Here is a 26,129-nt window from a genome sequence, read left to right as displayed (position 1 = left end):
CATATTTACCGATACATAAGTATGACTTAAATATTTAATTTTTTTGTCATATATATATAAATATTTTTTATTTTAAATTATTTTAAATTTTTTTGAATTTATAATATTTTAATAAATATTAATTTTAGTTTTGAATAATTTTTTTTGGAGATGAAATTTAAATTTTTATATAATTAAAATAATTTAATTATTTAGTTGGTTTAGGGTTAAAAGTGAATTAATATAATTGAATATTTTTAATATTAAAATTATTTAAAGGAAATATTTGAAAAGGTTAAGAAAGAAATAAAAAAAATAGAAAAATAATAACTGAGTAAAGACAATAATATGCATTTAAAAGTAAGTAGAAATGAGTGAGGAAAGAAAATTTGACCAAATTTATAATGTCATTAAATTAAAATGGAGTACAAATGTTTTTGGATAAGTATACAATTGAAAGAAAAAATTATAATTTTGCAAATGTTATATAAAATAAATATTATACACATTTTATATTATAGATGTTAATTTGACATAAACTATTCAATATAAAATTTAATAGATGTATTTAAGAAGTAATTATTGTGGTAATATTTGAAAACAAACTTAAGAAAATAAAAAGGAAAGGTAAAATATTATTTTGGTAACTTATAACAAAATATGATAATCCCATATTATCTCTAATCTATAATGGAGCAATTTATTTTGAACCCGAGATTTCTCTCTAATGTCCATGGTACTTCAAAAGAGGTGACTTCTGAGAAATGAAGCACAAACTAATTTTAAAGATTTATCCACAAAGTTATAATACAAGCATTAACAGTGAGTGTGAGTCAACAATTTATTCTTAATTGTCAGATTAGTACAATACCTAAATTGTCTCAAGCTTCACCACATGTTCTCTACATGCAAATTAAATATATAGTCGAATAATTCTTTAATTATTGGACCTCATTTTCATTCCCTCATGTAGAAACATGTGACTAATCCAGAATACCAATGTGTTTTACCAGCCACCATGTACGACATAACATGCAATAATTGAAAATTTATCCTATATAATAATAGTAATAAAAGAAATAAACAAAAAGAAAACATGAATTCTTATACTCATTGAATCTTACCTCCAAATGAATCACATAATAATCTAGTAAGCTTTGAGTCACAAAATGACACATGTGCATTATTCCCTACAAGTGTGTTAATATACTTTCCCAATGCACTTAAAGGATGGATTGATAGATTTAACTTCTTGTAATGTATGTCCTTTACTTCCTATTAAGTCAACAAAAAATGAAACAATATTCTCATCAAGAAAATATTGTACCACGCAAAACAATTCTGATTGCATAAATAATAGGTCATTTACATTTGGTAATTTTATGTGTGAATTACATCAATCAACACTTAGAACGATTTCATATGATTTCAAAGCATTTGTATATCAAGATATGTTAAATGTAAAGGAAAAAGATGGGAGCCAAACATGGATTGTTTCGTGAAAGTAAAGCCTCTGATAATTTCGTGAAAGTAAAGCCTAAACAGATGAATATGGAGAGATCACAAAACCTCACTTTTGGAATTTGATTTTGGTTTTGGAATTTTATTTTGGGTTGATGCATATTTTTGGAATTGCAGATGGATTGTGGTCTCGGATTTGGAATTTGGTTTGGGATTGCTGACACTTGTGAAAGGTAAATTTAAATTGAAGTTTCAGTTTTTATCTACATTTGAAATTTTGTTTGGTTTATTATTGTTGTGTGGTTTATCATTGTTGATCGAGTTGTTTTGGTTTATGGTTGCCGCTTTGTTGAACTTTTTTTATGGTTGTCGGTTTGTTGAAGTTCAACTAAAAAGAATTAGACAAATTCTTCCTCCACCTAACTTTTTTAACCTTTTTTAACCTGCACCCTACACACATTTAAATTTCTAAAAATGCTCTACATTATGGAATTGAAAATTCAGAAATGGAAATAATACATTCCGAATAAACAAATATAGAAAAGATTATTGTGTTCCAGAAATAAAAATTTAGAATAAAATTTAAAAATTAAAATCACATTCCCAAAAAATAATTATGCAATACAAAAATTTGTTCTGGAAAAGTATCCAAAACATATTCAAAAAAAGGAGATTTGGAAATATATTTTGCTTTAGACCCGATTTTATTGAAGGGCATTTTCATTTTATACTGAATTCGGGTGCAAAAATATGATACAGAAGTAATTGCCAAAGAATTAAGGTGTATGTATGGACGTAAAAGAAACTTGTTTGGTCATGAAACCTATTAAAACTAAAATGATCCTTGGTGCTGGAAAACTAAAAGAAACCTGTTTGGCTGGAAAACTCCAACAAAATGATCAGGATTATTAAATTCTTTTTCAACATGTAATATTTAATGCTTTTATTAACAAAATCCTTGGTATAAATTAAATTGATTTGTATTTCAAAAGCAAGATTGCAATAACTTAATATAAAGATTTTAATCTAACGCAAGACAATCATTTTTAAATTTTACTTAAACGTATTTTAAAAACTAAGCTTAATTTGAATTTTCTACAATGAAGCATATTGAAATTTTGAAAATATATTTTGTAACTGTTAACATTGCGAAACATACTATCCTGAACTTTGAAAACTGAAAGTAATTTAAGTCCATTAACAAAAACAAATGTTTTGAAAAATAGGCCTACTGGAACATTAAAAAAAGTTCAGTGCAGGAACTTATTTTAGAAATTCAAATTATATATATATATATATATATATATATATTAAAAGAAATTAAAAGCTGTTTGATCTATAAAATAAAAAAGAGTGTCAGATAGCAAAAGTGCTGGACCAATTGAATGAGCCAGACTTTAAAGGCTTCTTTTTCCTGCACCCCTACATTTTTCTTCCTGCACTCCCACAATTTTCTAAATCCCGAAATTGGCCTTAATCTTTTATTTGAAAAAGGACACCGTGGTTACTGGAAATAGGGATATGTAAGTATGCTACGGATTCAGCAATCCAGAACTGAATATATATATATTTTTTTTCTGGATGAGGGGTGTTTTGGAAACAATTTTTGTATAAATTATTGATTTATGGATTGCTAAATCCGGAAGCCTAATTCTATTACGGATTCATGGATCTGAAATGCTTTTTTTTTAAATTACGGATTTTTGAATCCGGAATGCATATTTCTATTATGGATTGGTGGATCCGGAAAGCTTTTTTTGAATGATGGATTTTTAAATGTGAAATGCATATTTTGAATTACGGATTGGTGGATCCGAAATTTTACCGGAAGTGCCAATCCAAAATTTTTCCAGATTCCATAATCCATAATACAAAAAATAAATACAATTCAAGTGCATTTTAGGGTTTTTAAAAAATAAGAGGGACAATTTAGTCTTTGCAAAACATTATGGGGGTGCAGGAAGAAAATTTAGGGGTGCAGGAAGAAACTGCCGACTTTAAAACGCAGTGCATAATAAGCGTGGTGCTAGAATGAGCCCAGACTTTTGAAAACGTGGTACAAATATATGGACTCTTTCTTCCTGCACCTCCATATCTTCTTCTGGCACCTCCATACACAACATGAAAATACATTTTTATCCTTCTTGTGCCACCCCCATAGAATAACTTTCGGATTATGTAATCCGGAAATGCATTTGAAAAAAGACTTCCGGATTACATAATCCAGAAGTTAAAAAAGACTTCCGGATTATATAATCCGGAAAGTAATCATGCATCTGAAAAAAGACTTCTAGATTATATAATCTGGAAGCTAATTACAAATTTGAAAAATGACTTCCGAATTATGTAATCCGGAATATTACAGAGGGGTATTTTTGGAAATATGAAAATCTATGGAGGTGAGAGAAGAAGGTATGGAGGTGCAGGAAGAAGCAGCCAAATATATGAAGTATGGTGCAGTTGGGAGTGGGAATATCAAAGAGAGAGAGGGCGTATGAAAGGTATAGGTTTAGTTGTGAAAATTCAAGTTAGAAATTATTTTCGTTAATTCTAACCTAACTCACATTTTTTTATTGGATTGAGCTGGTTGACCTAAGGGATTAGGTGAACTTATTAGTTTTATGGCAAATTCTCCATGTACCATATCAATTTCAACCGCTACCAATTTTGTCATTAAAATAACAATTTTTTTTACAAAATGATGAAAATGACCTTAAATAAAAGAAGGATGTGTATAAAAAAAAATACTTCTAGAACCCTTTTTTGAAATATATTTTCAAATTTAGAATTCTGGAAATTCTTTTCCAGAATACATTTTTAAATTTTGTATTATGAATTTTTTTCTAGAATATATTTTTGGATTTGGATTTTTTGAACATATTTTTGAATTTTATAAATTCTTTTTTAAAATGAATTTTCATATTTTGTGTTTTAAATTTTCTTTTCATAATGTATTTTTTACATTTTGGATTTTTTTTCTCAACAAAATTTTAACTTTTAAATTATATTTTTTGAATTCTGGATTTTCAAATCTCCGAAATAGAGAATAATTTTGAAAGTTTTAAAAGATGATAGGCTGCAGGTTAAAATGGTGCAGAAAGAACTTGTCTAATTTATTTATTTGTACTATCTTATAATTAATAAAATCACAAATGAAAATTTAATAATATATGTTTCTCTACCATCCATTTCATGGAGTACTTTTTTAAATTTTAATTTTAGTACTTTATCTATTATGAAAGTTGACATATTTTATTATCATTAGAAAAATTATTTTTATTTGATATTGTTATATAAACAGTAAAATAATATGAAATAAAACACTTCTTTGTATATTAGTTTATAGTGATTTAATTTTTTTATTAATTCCTTATGTAACAAAACATTTTGTTGCAATAATTACAACTTTCATATTTTAAAAAATGAAGTGGGACTAGTCTTAGTTTTAACATAAGACCTAATTTTAAAACTCAATGTATCAAACATATAATGTATAAATAATAATGTATAAATTACGGTGTATGAATATGAATTACGTGCACATTAAATAAAATTAGAGAGATGTTTATACGTACACGTTAAATAAATTTATGATGTATGAATTACATACATGTTAAATAAAATTAGAGACGTATTTATACGTACACATTAAATAAAATTACGATGTATGAATTAGAAATTGAATTTAAGATACAGGATCCTCAATGGATATGCGATATGTAGTGAATTTGTATTATATTTGACTCGAATATTATTGTATATTATTTGTTTAGGATTTACAAATACAAACTTGTTACAATAACCCGATAGTTAATTACATGAATTAGTATGTCTTAATTATTTACATACTAAGTTTGAACAACAAAGTTCAAACGTGATTGATGCAATGCATTGGACACTGATATCCACATGATTCATGTATTAGGTCGTATGTAGGGTATAAGTATATTAATGAGTGTTGATAATTTCACCATCAACATGCATAACAATGGATCGAGATTGGATGATGAAATGCTTGATTCTTCAAGAAGATTGAGGCAACCTTTCATAGATGACGTTCATGATTTTGTTTCTTAGGCAATGAATCAAGTTTCATACATACTAGATGAAGGGATAAGGGGTCTTGTGTGAAATGTGGTTGTGAGAAAATTTTCAAACCTTTTCATGTCAGGAGTCATCTACTTCAACAAGACTTTCAACCCAACTACATGGAATAGACTTATCATGGAGAAGCGAGGATAAATAAGGTTAATTTAAGAATTAATTACCTTATTCGTCCCTACATTTAGGGTCCTTGTGTTTTTTAAAATGTATCCAAGTTGGTCCTTTCTGTTAAGTCCCAGCTTACGGCTTCAAGTGATGCTTATGTGGCAAAGAGAGTTGCTTATGTGGAGTGGAGGAGAAGAAGAAGCCGAAGGAGTGTCATCCATTCCTCGCCTCAAAGTGTCGCGACCAGTCGGAGGCTGACAAGGGGCGCCAATAGATCATACGTGAGATCGGACGAAAGGTGGCAGAGATTCAGAACGAGGGTCTGGGTGAGCACTGGTTGCGAGACCTCAACAACGAGATCAATAAGCTGATTCGAGAGAAGTCTCACTAGGAGTGTCGCATCATGGAGCCCGACGGGCACAATCATGCGAAGTACTCGACCAAGCCGACGAACCTCGACGACAACATCGCCGATGTCCCCATGTAAATTAAAACATGAATAAACGTACAATTGAACACATACAATAATGTTCACATATAGATCTTATCATATCATGATTCTCACATATATCCATACAATCAAGAAGGAATAGGCACTTACCTTGATCCATGAGTAATCCTACTTGAGCAATTACTTTATCTCATTTGTCCCAATCTATCTCTTAGAAATTCCTTTCTTGTCACACACTTTCGTGATGGTTAACAGTGAGACAACTATTATTTGCAGAGACAAAACCCTATTGACCTTAATTCCCAATCTCCACCATATGTAGGTTTTTATTAGGTATCATCAGATATATATTTCTCACGTTAACCAATGGGTCCTTTAATTCTATTATTATTATTTGTACCGCCCCGGTAGTCGGAAGTGATGACGTGGCATCAAGCTACAGTATAGGCGTGTTGACAAGGCGCCAGGTTGGCAGAAGGGAAGGAAGTCGGGGGGCTCGTGAAGTCGCCAATTGTTAAGTTGGCGTGTTCCGATCTCCAGCATACCAGAATCGGCGATCACCGGGTTAAAGATGAAGTCGCCAGATGTAGACTCAGGCGACCTAGTGATTGGAGATCGCCAGAGCAAGCACATCGCCAGAGATGAAGGTGGTGCAGATTATGAAGGCGGCTGGCGAGACCACAGGGAAGGTGTATGAGGGCATCCTAACTCGCCAGTTCCAGTAGAGATCGCACTCCCAAGTTAGCTATGTACTGGGCAGCACCATGCATAAATAACTTAGCCAAAAAGAGAGTCAGAAGCAGCGCCCAAGTCAAGGAGGCTCCAGATGATGGCACGTGTACGACTGGATACGAGCCACGTGTCCAGGTCTGTAACTGCCAGGAGAGAGAAAGTAACCAGGTATATAAGAGTTCTCAACGAACTTTCTGAGGTACGCACGTTCAGAATACATTCTTTACGCTTGCGAGTTATAAAGCTTACTGTGAGAGAGGATTTGCACGGTTCTTGTTTTCTTAGTATTTGGTGATTCGGTCACTGACTTGAGCGTTGGAGTGCGATCGGCCGCAGCGGCGCCGCTCTGTTTCTTTGCAGGTTCTTGAGGTGAATCTCGAAGAGGAACGGAGGCTTGAAGCGGTGCGCACGTCGATCCTTTGACGAGGCAGTTTCCAGCGTTCCGGTCAACAGGCAGGATCATCAGGCGCCCACCGTGGGGCCGTGTAAAACTTGCTCCCATCCACAACGTGAGTTCTTGGAGGTTTTCGAAGTTTTCTGCGTGGTTGTGTGCCGGTGCAACCATCGCTCGCTGTTTGCTTGAAATTTGTTCGGTGAATTCACGTTTTACACCGTTCGTTTGGGTTTTCGATCGGTGGAGTGAGGTTTTTTCTGCTGTTTCCGCGCGATTTGTTCGGTGGAGTTGAGTTCTTTCGCTCGTTTGGTTGTCCGTGGGAAGAAGCAGTGGTTTCTGGTGGAGTTGCAAGTTTCTTTGAAGGTTTGCGGTGTTCTTGAGTTTTCTCGCGGAGTTTCGCACAGTTTTTCCGATTGATCGCTGACTCAATCGTAGCTTAAGTAAGTGTTGTTCGCCGCATTCTGTGATTCGCTGAGTTTCATGAGAAAAATGAGAAGCAATCGCTCAAGTCCAGTTGCGCCCGTCGCTGCTGAAGGCGCCGCTGCCATGACCATGGCGCAGATGGCAGAGATGATGCGTTCGTTGCAGGCAACTGTGGAAGCCTCACGCATAGAGCAGGCGAGAATGCATGAGGACCTGGTCGCCTCTCGCGCCAGGAATGAGGAGCTCAGCAAGGTGACTGAGGAGCTGCGTCAAGCTCTTCAGGAGCAGCAAGGGCGTTCTTCTGCTGAAGAGGTGGCGCCGTCATCGCCACCTCGTGTTTTCCCTATGCCTTTTGTTCAGGCGATTACTGACACGCCTATTCCTACGAGCGTGGTTCCGGTTAAGGCTGTCTTTACCGGCGTGGAGGATCCAGAGGCTCATCTAACCACGTTCCATACACAGATGATGTTGTCGGGAGGGTCAGACGCCGTGTATTGCAAGATGTTTGTGAGCACGCTCCAGGGAACGGCGTTGGAGTGGTTTGTGAGCCTACCTAACGGTCACATAACCAGTTTTCAGCAGTTCTCGAAGGTTTTCGTCGAGCAATACATCGTGAACAAGGCACCGCCCAGGGTGTCTTATGATCTGTTTGATATAAGGCAGTACCAGGGAGAGTCCCTCAGAGACTACCTGAATCGCTTTGGAGCGCAGATGGTCAGATCGCCGGCCAAGGATGAAGAAATGCTGGTCTATGCATTCAAGAAGGGCGTGCTGCTAGGACCATTCTGCGAGGCCTTGATCAGGGCTCACCCTGCAACGTTTGCTGAGGTCAGGCGACTTGCGGTGGCTCACATCGCCGACGAGAGTGAGGTCGCCGAGAAGAGAGGGAGCGTGGCTCCCGCTAGGCCACGCGCCCAGACCAGGATCCAGCCGCAAAGGGTGCTGGAGACAGCGGCGGCGGCCAGGAAGGACCAGAGGACTCGCCATCCTTATGATAGGAGGAACAAGGGGAGGGGCCAGGGACGCCAGCAGCCAGCACGCCGGGAATACAATCGCCCGCCTAAGCACAAGTTTGTTATGGGATTGGCGGACCTGATCGCCATTCCCAATATATCTGCTAGGTTGAAAGCGCCTGAGAAGGTGGGCGACAAGGTGCTGGGACCAAAGCCAGACGCCTGGTGCGAGTTTCACCAGGGCTTTGGCCACACTCTGGACTCGTGTTTGTCCTTAGGGTATCAGCTCGATGATCTGGTTAAGAGCGGGTTCCTAAACGACTATCTGCTGGATAGGAGGACGGGGGGAGCGTCGAGTTCCCAGCCGGCAGGTGGAGAAGCCCAACAACACGAGATGCCTATCCACGGGGAAATCCACACCATTGCAGGAGGCTTCTCAGGTGGTGGATGCACCGCATCGCAGAGGAAGAAGTACGCGCGGTCGGTGATGACGGTGGATATGTTCGAAGATCACTCGCCGGAGGTGGACATTACGTTCACCAAGCAGGATCTTCGGGACGTTGTGCCCCATGACAACGATCCCATAGTCATCTCGTTGATTACGGCGGGAAGGAAGGTCCAAAGAGTTCTGGTGGACCAGGGAAGTTCGGCAGACGTGATGTTCTGGCCGACTTTCACGCAGTTGGAGTTGCCCCTTGACCAGCTAAGGCCCTATGGAGGGTGCCTGTATGGGTTCGCTGGTGACCAGGTGGAGGTCAGGGGGTATATTGAGTTGAGAACCACGTTTACAGATGAGGCTGGTTCAAGGACGGAGAAAATCAAGTACCTCATCGTAAACGCTCCTTCAGCATACAACATCCTGTTGGGAAGGCCCACGCTTAACAGGATAGGCGCCATTCCGTCGACCCGGCACATGAAGGTAAAGTTGCCGTCTATGGAAGGGGTGGTGATCATGATCTAGTCTGATCAGAAAGAGGCAAAAAAGTGCTATGAGAATAGCCTGAAAAACAAGAGATCCGTGAGTTATGTAACAACCACCCCACCTCCCGGTGTGAAGCCCAGATCGACGGTAACAGAAGAGACCGCCGGAAGGGACGTGGAGATGGTGGACGCTGAGCTAGTGGAGGGAGACGCTGGTCTGGAGGAGGAAGAGGCGCGGAATCGCCCTGAGGAAGCGAGAGAGCAGGGAATCGCCAGGGCGGTGATCGCCAGAGAATCCAGGCCAAAACCTGTCGAGCAGTGGCTCGAGAGAGAGGTCGGGGGAAAGATCTTCAAGCTGGGAAGATCTCTGGAGGTCGAGCTCCAGGACCAGATCGCCAAGGTGATTGAGCGGCATCTGGACGCGTTTGCATGGTCCGCTTCGGACATGCCCGGGATTGATCCCGACTTCTTGTGCCATCATCTGGCGATGGACAACTTGGTGAGACCAGTGCGACAAAGAAGAAGAAAGTTCAACGAGGAGAGGAGGCAGGCGATTAGAGATGAAACACAGAAACTCCTCGCTGCAGGCCACATCAGGGAAGTTCAGTATCCTGAATGGTTGGCAAATGTCGTGCTGGTGAAGAAGAGTAATGGGAAATGGCGCATGTGCGTCGATTTCACCGCCCTGGTGGATAGTGCTGCGGGGTGTAAGTTGCTGAGTTTCCTGGATGCCTTCTCGGGGTATAATCAGATCAAGATGCATCCCATGGATGAAGAAAAGACAGCCTTCATGACGGAGAGGTCGTGCTATTGCTACAAGGTGATGCTGTTTGGGCTGAAGAACGCGGGGGCCACGTACCAGAGGCTGATGGATCGAGTACTTGCACCGATGCTGGGGAGGAACGTGCAAGCGTACGTCGATGACATGGTCGTGACCTCGCCGGAAAAGAGCAAGCACGTTGCCGACTTGGAGGAGTTGTTCACAACGATCGCCAAGTTTAGATTGAAGCTGAATCCAGAGAAATGCATTTTCGGCGTGGAGGCTGGGAAGTTTTTGGGTTTCCTCTTAACTGAAAGAGGTATAGAGGCCAACCCCGACAAGTGTGCCGCCATCTTGGCGATGAGGAGCCCAGCTACGGTGAAAGAAGTCCAGCAGCTAACAGGATGGATGACAGCCCTGTCTCGCTTCGTGTCAGCTAGCGGAGAGAAGGGCCATCCCTACTTTCAATGCCTGAGGCGCAACAATAAATTTGTTTGGACGAAAGAGTGCGAGGAAGCTTTCGTCAAGCTGAAGGAGTACCTGGCGAGCTCGCCGGTTCTGTGCAAACCGCTGGTGGGAACCCCTCTCAGGTTGTATTTTGCTGTAACTGAGAGGGCGGTGAGTGCGGTGCTCGCCCAAGATCAATGTCAGGCTCAGAAGCCTATTTATTTTGTGAGCAAGGTGTTGCAGGGCCCCGAAACGAGATATCAGGCCCTGGAGAAGGCTGCGCTGGCTGTGGTATTTTCGGCGAGGAGGTTGCGCCACTACTTCCATAGCTTCACAATACTGGTGATGACTGACCTGCCCATCCAGAAGGTCTTCAAGAAGCCTGACGTTGCAGGAAGGATGGTGAAGTGGGCAGTGGAATTGCCGGAGTTTGATATCAAATATGAGCCCCGAGGCTCGATTAAGGGGCAAATCTTTGCAGATTTCGTGGTCGAGCTCTCATCTGAGGCAACGTGAGTTGAAGGGGTTGATTTCCGTTGGGTACTTTCGGTGGATGGATCGTCGAACCAGCAGGGTAGCGGTGCTGGAGTCATTTTAGAAGGGCCCAACGGCGTGCTGATCGAGCAATCTTTGAGATTTGCCTTCAAAGCTAGTAACAATCAAGCAGAGTATGAGGCGCTGATCGCCGGAATTTTGCTGGCCAAGGAGATGGGAGCTAGGGTGCTGATGGCTAAGAGTGACTCGCTGCTAGTCACAGGGCAAGTAACAGGCGAGTTCCAGGCTAAAGATCCACAAAGGGCGGCCTATCTGGAATATGTGCAGGAATTGAAGAGTTCCTTTGCCTCCTTTGAAGTAGTGCATGTGCCCAGAGAGCAGAATGCCCGAGCTGACTTGCTAGCTAAGCTCGCCAGTTCAGGCAAGGGGGGTAGGCAGAGGACGGTGATTCAAGAAACTCTGAAGACGCCGAGAGCATTTGTGGAAGATCACCTGGTCCTTCAGATAAGCAAGTCGACGGAGAAAGCAGCGAGAAGCCATAAGTCCCTGACGCAAGAAACTCTGAGATCGCCAAGAATTAGAGCATGTCGGGGAGAGAAGGTGAACGTGATGCAGGTCTGCGCTACACATGAGCCAGACACTTGGATAACACAGTACAAGCGGTGCCTGGCGGATGGCCTTCTCCCACTGGATCCGGCTGAGGCTAGGAAGGTAAAGAAGAATTCTAGCAAGTACACCCTGATTGATGGCGATCTGTACAGGTTTGGGTTCACCCACCCGCTCCTGGAATGTATACATGGCGAGAAGTGCACGAGAATCATGGCAGAGCTCCACGAAGGTATATGCGGAAGCCACGTCGGGGGTCGAGCTCTGGCCGCGAGGACTCTCCGTGCAGGGTACTATTGGCCATCGATGAGAGAAGACTGCAAGAAGTATGCCCAATGTTGCAAACAATGCCAACAGCACGCCGATTGGCATAAGGCGCCTCCCGAGGAGTTGAAGTCGATCTACAGCCCTTGGCCGTTTCATACCTGGGGAATCGACATCCTGGGACCTTTCCCGCTGGCGATCAGGCAGATGAAGTACTTGGTGGTGGCGATTGAATATTTCACCAAGTGGATCGAAGCAGAACCAGTGGCCCAGATCACCGCACACAAGATCGAAGGTTTCGTGTGGAAAAACATCGTGTGCCGGTTTGGAGTGCCTAAACGCCTGGTGTCGGATAATGGGACTCAGTTTGCAAGCCACCTGTTGAAGAAGCTTTGCGGGTGGGAATTCAACAAGTGTTTGCATCCGTCGAGCACCCTCAGTCAAATGGCCAGGTGGAGTCAGCTAATCGGGTGTTGCTGAGAGGTTTGAAAAGAAGGCTAGAAAAAGCCAAGGGAAGCTGGGCTGAGGAGGTGCCCCGTATAGTCTGGGCATACCATACCACCGAGCAGTCAGGAACCCATGAGACCCCGTTCAGCCTAGTCTATGGGTGTGATGCGATGATTCCAGTGGAGATTCAGGAGAGCTCGCCGAGATTCTTGAACTTTGTAGAGGAAGACTCGAATGAAGAGAGAAGGTTGAACCTGGATCTACTGGATGAGGTTAGAGAGGAAGCGAGATTGAAGGTTGAGGCGGTAAAGAGGAGGGTTGAACGAAGATATAACTCGAAGGTGATGCCAAGGCAGTTTAGAGAAGGCGACCTGGTGATGAGGAAGGCCCACCAGTACGAGATGGAGAATAAACTGTCGCCCAAGTGGACTGGACCGTTCAGAATAACCGAGGCGCTCGGGAACGGCGCCTACCGCTTGGAGACGCTGGAAGGAAGGGCGATTCCTCGCACTTGGAACGCCCCGCACCTGAAGTTGTACTATAGTTAAGAGCTTTGTAAGTAAAGACAAACACAAAAGTTATATTACAATGTCTCTCTCTGATGAAACAGTTTGAAGGGGGCACTCTTTTTCCCTAAGGAGGGTTTTTAATGAGGCCACCCAATAAAAGAAGAGTTTACGAAGTATAAGGCGTTTTCAGATGGCATGTTTGCTGTTTTCCAAAAAGGTTTTGAAGAAAGACCTTGTCACTCATACGTGATTTAAGGCGAGTAAAGATATATTGCATGCTTTCTAAAAAGTTTTAAGTCCTCGTCGTTTTTCGGTGATTGGAGGCATCAGTTAAAGTTTTTAAGTCCTCATCGTCTTTCGGCGATCGGAGGCACCAGTTAAAAGACCTCAACGCCCGCGCGCGTTCCGAGGCAGGTAAAAGACCTCCTCGCCGTCGAGCGAGTGCAGGTGAGAAAGAGTGAAAAGTCCTCAGTGTTTCTGGGGGCGAGAAGATGTAACCCCTGGGGCAATGTAGAGGCACCAGTGAAAAGTCCTCAGTGTTTCTGGGGGCGAGAAGATGCAACCCCTGGGGCAATGTAGAGGCACCAGTGAAAAGTCCTCAGTGTTTCTGGGGGCGAGAAGATGTAGCCCCTGGGGCAATGTAGAGGCAAGAAAAAGTCCTCCGTGTTTCTGGGGGCGAGAAGATGTAACCCCTGGAGCAATGTAGAGGCACGATTCAAAGACCTTCTCGCCTATGAGCGAGTTCAGGCGAGTAAAAGACCTTCTCGCCTATGAGCGAGTTCAGGCGAGTTAAAGACCTTCTCGCCTATGAGCGAGTTCAGGCAAGATAAAATCCTTCTCGTCTCGAACGAGTTCAGGTATGGTGTATAGGGTGGAAGAAGTTCTGAGGGTGGCTAAGGCAGGTTCGAAGAGAACGCCTAGCCACCCGGTCTCTTGCTCTGAAGCACAAGGAGGTGGAGAAGGATCCGAAAGGCGCCTCTACCCCCAGATGAAAGAGCAATGGCCAAGGAGTGAAGGCAGGAAGAAGCTGGTGTTGCCAAGAGTCTCTGGCGATCAGGAAACGAACAAGCAATGGAGAGAAGTCAAAAACCCGCTTTGATGAAGCAGATCGGGTGTAGCGGTGTTATAAAGCCAGGGGTTGAGTTAAAGTCCATTGCTTAAGGTATCATTTTACGCTAAGGTTTATTGCCTTAAGTTACGAGTTGATCAATGTGATTATTATTCGAAGTTGAGATGGTTCGAAACAGCCAAGTACAAGATCGTGCCTACGAGATTACTAAGTTATTTCGTTGAAAGTAAATCATGCAAGGAAAGTTAAAGGTAAACAAAGGGATTACAAGAAGAAATGCGAAAGTAACTTCATTAAGCAAAGTATCAGTTCAAGAAAATACACGCCAACTCGGTAAATACATGTCCAAGAAAATGTGAGTTTATTACAAAAGTATATGCAAGGAAAAGGCACGAAAGTAGCAGATGGAGAGAATCGTTTAATCTTCAGCAGGGACCACCTTTCCATCCACTACCTCGTTGTCAAGAGACACCATGCTGAGGTCCAGGTCGGGGAATAAGCAGGCAAATTGTTCCCGCGCAGCTTCGAATCCGGCAGCCAGAATTTGAGCAGAGTTCAGCTTGAGTTCTTCAATCTGCTTCTGAAGTTCCTCAATCCGCTTATTGAGATCTTCAGTTTGCTCTTTCAGCTCCTTATTCTGTTGCTCCAGCTCTTCAACCTGTTTCTTGAGTTGTTCATTGGTCTCTTGAGCCTGGAGAAGGTCTTCAGCAACCTTCTTGGATTCCGCTTGTGCTTGGGCCAATTCAGCAGCTACCTTTCCTTTCTCTTTGTTGGCCTCGGCAAGATCAGCTATGGCGTCGTCCCTCGCCTTTTCCACCTGTCCAAGGAGTTTCTCCCGGTCGGCTGACCTTTGCTCTAGTTTCTTCACCTTGACGGCGTCAGTTTTTATAAGAGCCTCCAGGTCAGCCACCTTGACGCGATAGGGCACAATCTTGCTCTCCAGTTCAATCTTTTCTTGAGCAAGTAGTTGCACCTTGTGGCGAAGGTCAGTGGCCTCCTTGCGCGCCAGCCTGAGCTCGGTGCTCATTGCGTCCTCCACTCGGGAGTGTTCGATTTCCGCGAGCGTCAGGTTGAAGGACAACTTCTCCACCTCGACCCTTATAGTGCTGTTTTCAGTTTTGAGGTTGAAGAGGTCGTCCTGGAGTTTCCTGGTGGAGCCCTCCACAGCTCTGGTTATGACGGCGGGGATGTCATCTGCTATCGTCTTCAGCTTAGCAGGTAGAGGCTCCCACATCCTTGTAACCTCGAGAGGGAGGTTTGTTGCATGTAGAGGCGCTATGGGAGCCTGTTGTTGGTTCTCGTCGCCACCTTCCTTAGCAGGTTCTTCAGTAGGCGCTTTTTGGCGTGGCGACGGAATCGGGGATTCGGTGATCAGAATCGGAGAGGTATGAGCAACCTCATCCCCGATTGGAGCAGCCTCCGCAGGTGAAGCATTTGAAGGGGGACCCCCTCCAGCTGATACGTATGGTGTGGAGGCGCTCGGGGGGTCCTCCATGAAATTTGGCTCTTGGGCCTCAATTGCAGGTGGCGCAGTGGCCAGCGGGATCGCTTGGACTGGGGAAGCAGGAGCTTGTGGGGGTGGCGATGATGGAGGAGGGGCAGGCGTGGATGGTGGCGTTGACGTAGGAAGAGGGGGTGGTGCAGGTGGTGAAGAAGGTTCCACCCTCTTCCTCTTTGTGACAAGGCCGTCTTCAGTGGCCTCGTCGTCCTCCTCTTCCTCTTCGTGGATCACTTGAGGAGCTTTCCTTTTGGGCCTCTTGAGGACTAGTTTCTTGCGTTGGGCGGGTTCCTTAGGTCGCGATCGCCCGTGGACGATGGCTGTCTCCACCACCGAGTTGGGTACTGTTTGAGAACCCGTCGCCAACCCGTGGGTTCGGGCGAGCGCCCTCAATTCCGCAAGCATACCCTTGCCCAACATGTTATCTGCATGAGACGAACATGCATGGGTTAACTCAAGGAGAAGATAAGTGCATAAGGCAGTATGCAGCAAAGCAGATGATTGGTGCAGGAAAAATAAAAAACCAAAGTCTTGCGCATAACGCACAAGACGCCCAGAAACAGTCAAATAGAAGCAGTATTAAAACAACAGTTTAAATGTTCTAACCTATTCGAATTTCGAGTTGGTCCTCGTAGAATTCGAAGCAGATTAGGGTGGTGGTAAGGAAAGTAATGTTGGCATCCGCGACCCTTTTCCAGAAAAGGCAGAGATCTCGGTCCAACGCTCCCATGCTGTCAGGACTTCTAGGTCTCCTGAAGCAGCTCTTGGACTCTTTCTTCCCCTTGTCCACCCAGTACAAGGGGAAGCCGTCGAGTAGGGAGGCGTCCTTGTCGTTAGGGCGCATTTGAACGAATTTCCCTTTCCAATCTTTATAGGATTGCTGGAAGATAGCAAAGATGGACCTCCCAGCAATCCCATTCAAGCTAACCCATAGGCGGTCTCCCGGGTGCTTGGCTTCGAAGAGAAATAAAAACACGTCTACGGATGCGGGCAACCCCAGGTGGTCGCACATCACTTGGAATGCTCGAACAAACGCCCAACTGTTGGGGTGAAGCTGGGCGGTGGCAATGTTGAGCTCGGTAAGGAGTTCCCTCTCGAATCGGGTAAAGGGAAACTTCAGTTTCACCTTCTTGAATAGTGTTGTGTAAACAAAGCAGAAGGGTCCGTCAGCACTCACCTTGTCATCAGCACAAACGGGCAGATCGGGGGAGCAAGGCAGCACTATCATTTTCTCATCGTGCTCCTTATGAAACGTTTGGTTGGGCTCATCCCCCTTAGTCAGTCGCAAAACTGCCCCAGCAGTGTTCACGGAAGACGTTTCCTTCAACAGGGTCGAGTTGGCCCAGGGATACAGGGTTTTGAAGTCCGGCAAGGGGACGGGGGCTCCGCCGGCGATAGGTAGAGTCGCCTGGGCCAGGTTAGGGCAGGAAGACGCAGGCCTCTCAGCCTGGGAGGATGAAGCGCCACGAACTCGTGGTGGGTCGTGTGCTTGTGAAGGGGGGTTTCGTGATGAAGGAGGAGGATTCGGGGTGATCTTTGTGCGAGTCATTGTTGCAGCTGCAAAGGAAGAAGAAAAGGAAAAATGATCAGGGGTTACAGAGGCTGACTCGATCATGGAAGAAAGGTGAAAAACGAACGAACGTAGGTTCGTTGCGATGATTGACGAAGCCCTAAGTTACGTAGAAGGAGAAATGGAAAAAGCAACCCACAGCGTATGCACCAGGCAGTTACAGGATGATGCGAATCGGTTAAAATGCAAGAAAAACCAGCAGAAGAAGGAAAGTAGGTACCTTTTGATGATCAGGAAGACGATGAAGGTTGATGATGATTTGGAATGTTGAAGAGCGCTAAGAGAGTTTTTGCAGGAGAAGGTGAGAGCGTTTGAAGATACGAAGAAAAGTGATGGAACAGTGTGGAGCGAAAATGGGTTTAAGGGTTTTTTCGAAATGGGTTTGGGAAGCGCAAACGGTAACTGAAGGTAACCGTTGATGAAGCCACGTGTCGAGCGATGGACGAGGAGTTTGGTGGAGCGTCAGAGCAGCAGAAGGTACAACCGCTTGGGATTCTGCGTCAGTGCCACGTAGATCGGTGTTGACGTGACTCTTTCAGTCTTTTCGCTGGACAAGTCTTCGCTTAAGACTGGGGGGCTTGTGTACCGCCCTGGTAGTCGGAAGTGATGACGTGGCATCAAGCTACAGTATAGGCGTGTTGACAAGGTGCCAGGTTGGCAGAAGGGAAGGAAGTCGGGGGGCTCGTGAAGTCGCCAATTGTTAAGTTGGCGTGTTCCGATCTCCAGCATACCAGAATCGGCGATCACCGGGTTAAAGATGAAGTCGCCAGATGTAGACTCAGGCGACCTAGTGATTGGAGATCGCCAGAGCAAGCACATCGCCAGAGATGAAGGTGGTGCAGATTATGAAGGCGGCTGGCGAGACCACAGGGAAGGTGTATGAGGGCATCCTAACTCGCCAGTTCCAGTAGAGATCGCACTCCCAAGTTAGCTATGTACTGGGCAGCACCATGCATAAATAACTTAGCCAAAAAGAGAGTCAGAAGCAGCGCCCAAGTCAAGGAGGCTCCAGATGATGGCACGTGTACGGTTGGATGCGAGCCACGTGTCCAAGTCTGTAACTGCCAGGAGAGAGAAAGTAACCAGGTATATAAGAGTTCTCAACGAACTTTCTGAGGTACGCACGTTCAGAATACATTCTTTACGCTTGCGAGTTATAGAGCTTACTGTGAGAGAGGATTTGCACGGTTCTTGTTCTCTTAGTATTTGGTGATTCGGTCACTGACTTGAGCGTTGGAGTGCGATCGGCCGCAGCGGCGCCGCTCTGTTTCTTTGCAGGTTCTTGAGGTGAATCTCGAAGAGGAACGGAGGCTTGAAGCGGTGCGCACGTCGATCCTTTGACGAGGCAGTTTCCAGCGTTCCGGTCAACAGGCAGGATCATTATTAAATCATATTCGGGCCCACAATCCAAACTCAAAGTCATGTGAGTCACTTTATAGAAATTAATTTACATAATTTCTTACATTCTCCCACTTGACTCATATGAGTTATAATACTTTCATGATTTAATAATTGCATAAATGCGCATTTAAAAGGCCTTACATAAATTAGTTCTATCATTAATCAAAATCAAGGATACAGAAATAATAAGAGTCATGGTGGTTACATGCCATTTCAATCAACACATTTCCTTCCATGTACTACTATATCATTATTTCTCCTTAATATGACTTTATAATGAGAAATCCATAATAGGTTCAAATATAATGTCATTTTTCATCAATAACAACATAATTTGTTTTCCACAACATAATTTACATGCATATACATAAAGTAGAAAACATAAATTTCAAAAACTTTATTTATCAATGAGCTCAGAGCGTCAAATAAGCGTTAATAACAACATTCATCATTCACTAGTAGACATAATGCCCATATTTACAACATGACCAGTAAATGTTTTGGGCGGTAACCCTTTTGTTAAAGGGTCAGCAATCATAAGATCAGTGCTAATATGTTCTATTGACACTCTATGTTTTTGAACTTCTTCTTTAACGACAAAGTATTTCAATTCCATATGTTTAGCACCTTTGGAATACTTGTTGTTTTTAGAAAAGAAGACGGCTGCGGAGTTATCACAATAAATTCTCAGCGGCTTGGCAATGTTGTCAACAATTCCAAGTCCTGAAACAAAAATCCACAACCAATTAGCCTAAACTGTGGCCTCAAAGCATGACACAAATTCAGCCTCCATGGTGGATGCAACAATGACTATCTGCTTCGCACTTTTCCATGAAATCGCTCCTCCGGCTAAAAGATACACATAACCAAATGTAGACTTTCGTGTATCCACACAGCCAGCAAAATCTGAATTTGTATATCCAATCACCTTAAGATGATAAGATCTTTTATAAGTAAGCATGTGATCCTTCGTTCCTTGCAAGTATCTTAAAATTTTCTTTGCAGCTTTCCAATGATCCCATCCTGGATTACTCTAGTATCTACCAAGCATACCAACTGCAAAACTAATATCTGGTCGTGTACAAGTTTGAGCAAAACTCCCAACAATAGATGCATAAGGTATATTCTCCATCTGTTTCCGTTCCAAATCATTCTTTGGACATTGCATGAGAATAAATTTGTCTCCTTTCTGTATTGGAAAAGGAGATGTTGAACATTTATCCATTCTGAATCTCTCTAAAACTTTATTAATATATGCTTTCTGAGACAAACCTAACAGTCCTTATGATTTATCACGAAATATTTCTATTCCTATCACATAGTATGCCTCACCCATATCTTTCATCTCAAAGTTATTAGAGAGAAACTTCTTAGTCTCACTTAATAGACCAAGATCATTAGTTGCAAGCAAGATATCATCAACATACAAAATCAGGAATATAATCCCACTGACCTTCAGATACATACACCGATCAACGATGTTTTCCTTAAATCCAAAGGACACAATAGTATCATTGAACTTAAGATACCATTGTCTAGAAGCATGTTTAAGCCTGTATATTGATTTCTTAAGTTTACACACCATGTGTTCCTTTCCTTCTTCAATAAACCTCACTAGTTGGTCCAGATAAACATCCTTTTCTAAATCCCCATTCAAAAAGGTAGTTTTGACATCCATCTAATGCAACTCAAGATCATAATGAGCTACTAACGTCATGATAATTCTAAAGGAATCTTTCTTAGAAACAAGTGAAAATGTTTCCTTATAATCAATGTCATCCTTTTGAGTAAAACCTTTAGCAACAAGTCGGGCCTTGTAACGTTCGATATTGCCACGAAAGTCACACTTAGTCTTAAAGACCCATTTACACCCATTTATAATTCTATAAGGTCCCATACATCATTTTGTGTCATTGATTTAAGCTCATCTTTCATGGCATCTAACCACTTATAAGAATTATCATCATTGATGGCGTCTGAAAATGAAATTGGATCATTATCAATACTTGAGTCATTTTCTGACCCTTTTAGATAAACCACATAATCATTCGAAATAGATGACCTTCTTTCTCTTTGAGATCTTTTTAATTCTATTTCTTGTGGTTGTTCTACTACAGGTTCATTGTTAACCTCGTGATCATTAATTTGTTGTTCTTCATCATCGTTGAGTGGTTCAACTACATTAGGAACAACAATACTTGAAGTTGAAGTACTAGTCAAAGGAACTTGTACTCTGACTTCCTTAATCTCCACATTTCGTGAAGTATCACTCCCACTGGTTTCACCATTTTCAATGAACCGTGCATTTACAGATTCTACAATTCTTTTGCTATGGGTAGGACAGTAAAACATATACCCTTTTGGCTTTGCTGGATAACCAATGAAGTATCCACTGATTATTCTTGCATCCAATTCCTTTTCTTGTGGGTTGTATATTATAACTTCTACCTGACATCCCCAAACATACTGGTGTCTCAAACTGGGTTTCCTTCATGTCCACAATTCAAAAGGTGTATTTTGAACTGCCTTACTAGGAACCCTGTTCAACAGATACATGGCAGTTTTTAAAGCATACATCCACAATGAAACAAATACAGTTGACTTACTTAACATGCTCCTAACCATATCCATTAAGGTTTGATTACGCCTTTCTGAAACACCATTTTGTTTTGGTGTACCTGACATTGTGTATTGAGCACAAATACCACGTCTCTCAAGGAACTTAGCAAACAGACCAGGATGTTGTTCACTTCCATCATACTTTCTGTAATATTCACCACCTCTATCTGACCTGGCAATTTTCACCTTTCTGTCTAATTGCCTTTCCACTTCATTTACATAAACTTCCAAGGCATTCACTGCTTGATATTTTTCATGTAGTGAATAAACATAACCATAACGTGAAAAATCATCAATAAAGGTGATAAAATACCTTTCTTTATTGAAAGAATTTACATCAAAAGGTCCACATATATTAGTGTGTATAATTTCAAGAAGCTGAGTACTTCTTGTGACTCCCTTATTTGTGTGTTTTGTTTGTTTGCCTTTAATGCAATCCACACATACATTCAGATCAGTAAAATCCAAACTTGGAAGTATTTCATTCTTTACTAATCTTTCCATCCATTCTTTGGAAATATGTCCCAAACGTTTGTGCCACAAAAAAACATATAAATTATCAAGATTCAATCTATATAATCCATCATAAAGAGTACTCGATCCAATCAAATAGGTACGCTGATATATACTGAAACATCCATTCCCAAATTTAAAAGAGTATCTGACAACATCAAGTTTAGACAATGAAACTAAATTCCTAGATATACTAGGTACATAAAAAGTATCCATCAAGTCTAAATAAAATTCTGTGTCGAGGATTAAACGATAAGTCTCGACTACTTCCACTAGAACCTTCTCTCTATTTCCCATGAAGACAAACTTTTCATTTGGCTTTATGGTTCGGGTTGAAAGGAATCATTGCATCATGTTAGAAACATGAGTTGTGCATCCAGAATCAATCCACCAAGAATTATGTGGAACTTTAATTAAGTTTGATTCAAAACATACATAATAAGCATTCATGGTGGTTGATGTACTCATTAATGTCTCTGCAAGAGACTTATCATCTTTTTCGGAGCGCTTTTCCACAAATTTCATAAACTCTTTTGCATTCTCAGTTTTGGGAAGAGCAGACTTAATATTGTTTGCTATGCTCATTCACATAAACATCAGGCTAAGTCTATTTGACTTTTTCCAAGCCCTATAATGAGCTTTCTCCTCATTTCTACTATCATCAGAAATAGCAGCAGGTTTCTCGATTCGAATGGCCAAATCAAGATCCAATACACCTAAGTGAAATTGAACTTTTTCACTCCAGTGAGAAAAATTTAGACCATTAAAGATTGGAACAAACATAGCTTGCGAATGTAAGGCTACATGAACAGATACTGCAATCACACATGCTTAACATTAATACTTCGAGTCATAAACTAAACATACAATACAGATTCAGAAAACATTCTATGTATACTAATGTTCTCCTTTGGGAGATTCATTAATACACAAAATATAATGATGCTAATAGTATTAACTTTATTTGGCAAGATATATGCATTAACTAGAAACACTTGTTATCTTTGGATATACAAGCAAAACTAATAACACATACTCACTACCAACAATCATATTCATTAATTATAAGGACAACTAATCAACCTTTAGGTGATCAAAAGATGTCTTATAATAATGAATTTCCATTTATCCATATTTAAATAATTTAGCATCCATTCTATAGGTAATTGAAATAAAATTTATTAGTAATTTGAAATTAAATAAAACTTAAAGATTTGATCACTTCGGTGATTAACAAATCTATCATACAAATAATTTCAGAAATTATATCATTAACTGGAATAAAATTCATCCATAATTTGGAATTAAAAAAAACATAAAGATTTGATCACTTTGGTGATTACAAATCTATCATACAAATAATTCCAAAATTTCAATTCAAAATTGAATGCATAAAGCGGAAAAATAATTTTTCATTCCTGACTTTCAATCAATTAATTAAACTTTAATATAATGCAAATTAAATTACATTATAACATAATAAAACTTTAATTAAAATTTGATAAAATCATTAATAAAATAAATGACGTAAAGTGCATGAATGAATTCATGTGTTTCATTAATTGAATTCTTTTCATAAATGCATTTCATTATTTTATATTATAATATAATAAAATTTGGAAAGGACTTTAAAAACATTAATAAAATTGATAACGTAAAGTTGAGGGAATTAATAACGTAAGGTGAAGATAATTCATACATGGATTTAATTATATTATATTGCATCATCCACGCCAAGGCTGATACTTCCAAAAAAAAAAAAAAAAAAACTGATGACATAAGGTGTGGCGAATTAATTCATACATGCATGAGCCAAGCGCACCATCATTCACTGTATTGCAAACCTAGAACCATTCTTTTGGAAGACAATCATGCAACCAAAAGCATATGTTTCTGCATTAGCGTAAAGGGTTCACTTTCCCTCTTCAACCCCAACGCCGCACCAGGCCGTTCAGGGAGACCACCACCGCGCCTCTAGCCACGAACCATCACGCCGGCCACTGTGCGAAAAATCGCGCGAACCACCGCGCCGCACCAGACTTCAACTCCAATGTCGCCGCGCCCTAAGCCACGTTCAACGCACCCTGGGCTCAACTCAATCCTTACAGATCCACGATCACCGCACGAACCACTCTGTTCCTTGATGACAACCAGGTCGTGACCACCTACGTTGTCGGCTGCAAATATGGGTGGTGACGGAGAGGTGCGCGCCGACAATGAGAGAGGTTCCACGAGCGACGGTGTCTTGCGGTTTTGCGCTGACAGCGACTCCGATAATGGGTTCGGGTACAGGGTGTAAACGCCGTTAATGCGTTAGGTGCAGATTAGGTTCTGTTATTGAGGAATGGAAACTTTAATCCATAAACCCTAATTTTAAAATTAGGGTTCTTCAATTGGGATTAATTAAATTGGGAACAAAATTAGGGTTCTTAAAATTATGGAAAAACATTAATGGAGAATCACAAAATGAGCAACCAGGCTTTGATACCACATGTAAATTAAAACATGAATAAACGTACAATTGAACACATACAATAATGTTCACATATAGATCTTATCATATCATGATTCTCACATATATCCATACAATCAAGAAGGAATAGGCATTTACCTTGATCCATGAGTGATCCTACTTGAGCAATTACTTTATCTCCCTTTGTCCCAATCTATCTCTTAGAAATTCCTTTCTTGTCACACACTTTCGTGATGGTTAACAGTGAGACAATTATTATTTGCATCAAATGTAGGTTTTCATTAGGTATCATCAGATATATATTTCTCATGTTAACCAGTGGGCCCTTTAATTCTATTATTATTATTAAATTATATTTGGACCCACAACCCAAACTCAAAGTCATGTGACTCACTTTATAGAAATTAATTTACATAATTTCTTACACCCCAACCTAGGCGACCGTGGCCCTAACTACCGCTACTTCGGCGTAGTGAAGAAGCTTCTGGTAAAGGAGCTTTCCGAGAAGCCCCAAAGCTCCGCAAGTTGCACACACGGTATGACATTTATAAGCGAATTGATGCGAGTTATTATGGTTACCGTGATCAAGAAGATGGTGTGCTGGAGCGGCTGGAGGGCCCGACGGAGGAGGCGATGCGGGAGGTGGCGGAGGAGTGGAGGAGGTTAGACGAAGTGAGGAGGGAGGCAAGGAAGGGGGTGAAAAGTGGGGAGGTGGCTGAGGTATTGAAGGTGGCGAGAGAGATGCTGAGGGAGGATGAGGAGGTTGTGGAGGAGGAGAGGGAGAGGGAGTGAGAGAAAGAGGAGAACAGGGAGTTTATTTGGACCGATTGTTTGTTTGGAATCCTAACAGAAACAATTTTGTTTGTTAAAAGAGCTTTAATTGATTTCATAACTGAATATGCTCATGCTTTAAATGCTTTGACCAAGATTTGAATACTATAAATAGTTTGTTAATGTTTTATAACAAATAACAAGAAAGAAAAACAGATTTGAGTTTTTCAAAGATTTTTTTGAAGCATTTGAGTTTGAACTTGAGCTTTGGTTATTCAAGAGAGAAGTGGAATAGGATTACTCTGTATTGATTTCACTTGATTCTGTAACAGTGTAATTCATTCTGTGATTTGTGTACATTCTGGTGTTGTAAAGCCAAGAAGGGTTGTGTGCTCTTAAGGTTGTCAAGATCAACATTCTTGGTGGTGTATGTGCTGAGCCAAAGGAAGTGTGTGTCTTGAGGGGATCAAGGTCACTTCTTTGGTGGTGTGTGTATGTAATATGGTTTTGATTACCTAGTGGATTCCCTAGTGGTTTCTGGGAAACTGGATGTAGCTCTTGGGTTAAGAGTGAACTAGTATAAACTGTTTGTGCAATTCTCTTTTCCTTAAACTCTTTAATTTCAGTTGCTGTTATATTACTGGTATAAACATCTGATTGTTTCTGCGAAATAACTGATTGTTTTTCTGTTTTGAGCTTTGTTCTTGGTAAACTGAATTCCTAAATCTGGTTTCTTGCAAAGAATTTCATTCTATCTTAAAAAGTTTGCGAAAAACCTCTTTAAACCATTCACCCCCCCTCTAGTTTAAAGCCATTCATTCTAACAATAGGCATCAAGAGCTTGGTACTTGAAAAATACTCAAGTTTGATCCTAAAACCTTTTTCCAATGGCTGAAAAACTACCTTTTGGAGAGGGTGCATCAATCAACAGACCACCTCTTTTCTGTGGTTTGAATTACCAATTCTGGAAAGTTAGGATGAAAATCTTTGTTGAATCCCTTGACAAAGGAATTTGGGATGCAATTGAAAATGGTCCTTTTATTCCAAAATTTGAAAAAGATGGATCTTCCATTGAAAAACCTTGGTCTCAATGGACTGATTCTGAAAACAAGAAGGCCAAATTTGATTGTATCGCTAAGAACATCAGAACATCTGCCTTGAATT

The 26,129-nt window shown here is 41.4% G+C and overlaps 1 pseudogene; it reads left to right on the top strand.

Moving 5' to 3' along the window:
* Positions 1–1,465: 1,465 nt before the first annotated feature.
* On the top strand, positions 1,466–24,986 carry LOC137829144 (uncharacterized; annotated as a pseudogene).
* Positions 24,987–26,129: the final 1,143 nt, after the last annotated feature.

The sequence above is a fragment of the Phaseolus vulgaris genome, chromosome 7, assembly GCF_000499845.2.
Source record: "Phaseolus vulgaris cultivar G19833 chromosome 7, P. vulgaris v2.0, whole genome shotgun sequence".
Taxonomy (NCBI): domain Eukaryota; kingdom Viridiplantae; phylum Streptophyta; class Magnoliopsida; order Fabales; family Fabaceae; genus Phaseolus; species Phaseolus vulgaris.
This window is presented reverse-complemented; position numbering and strand designations above follow the sequence as displayed.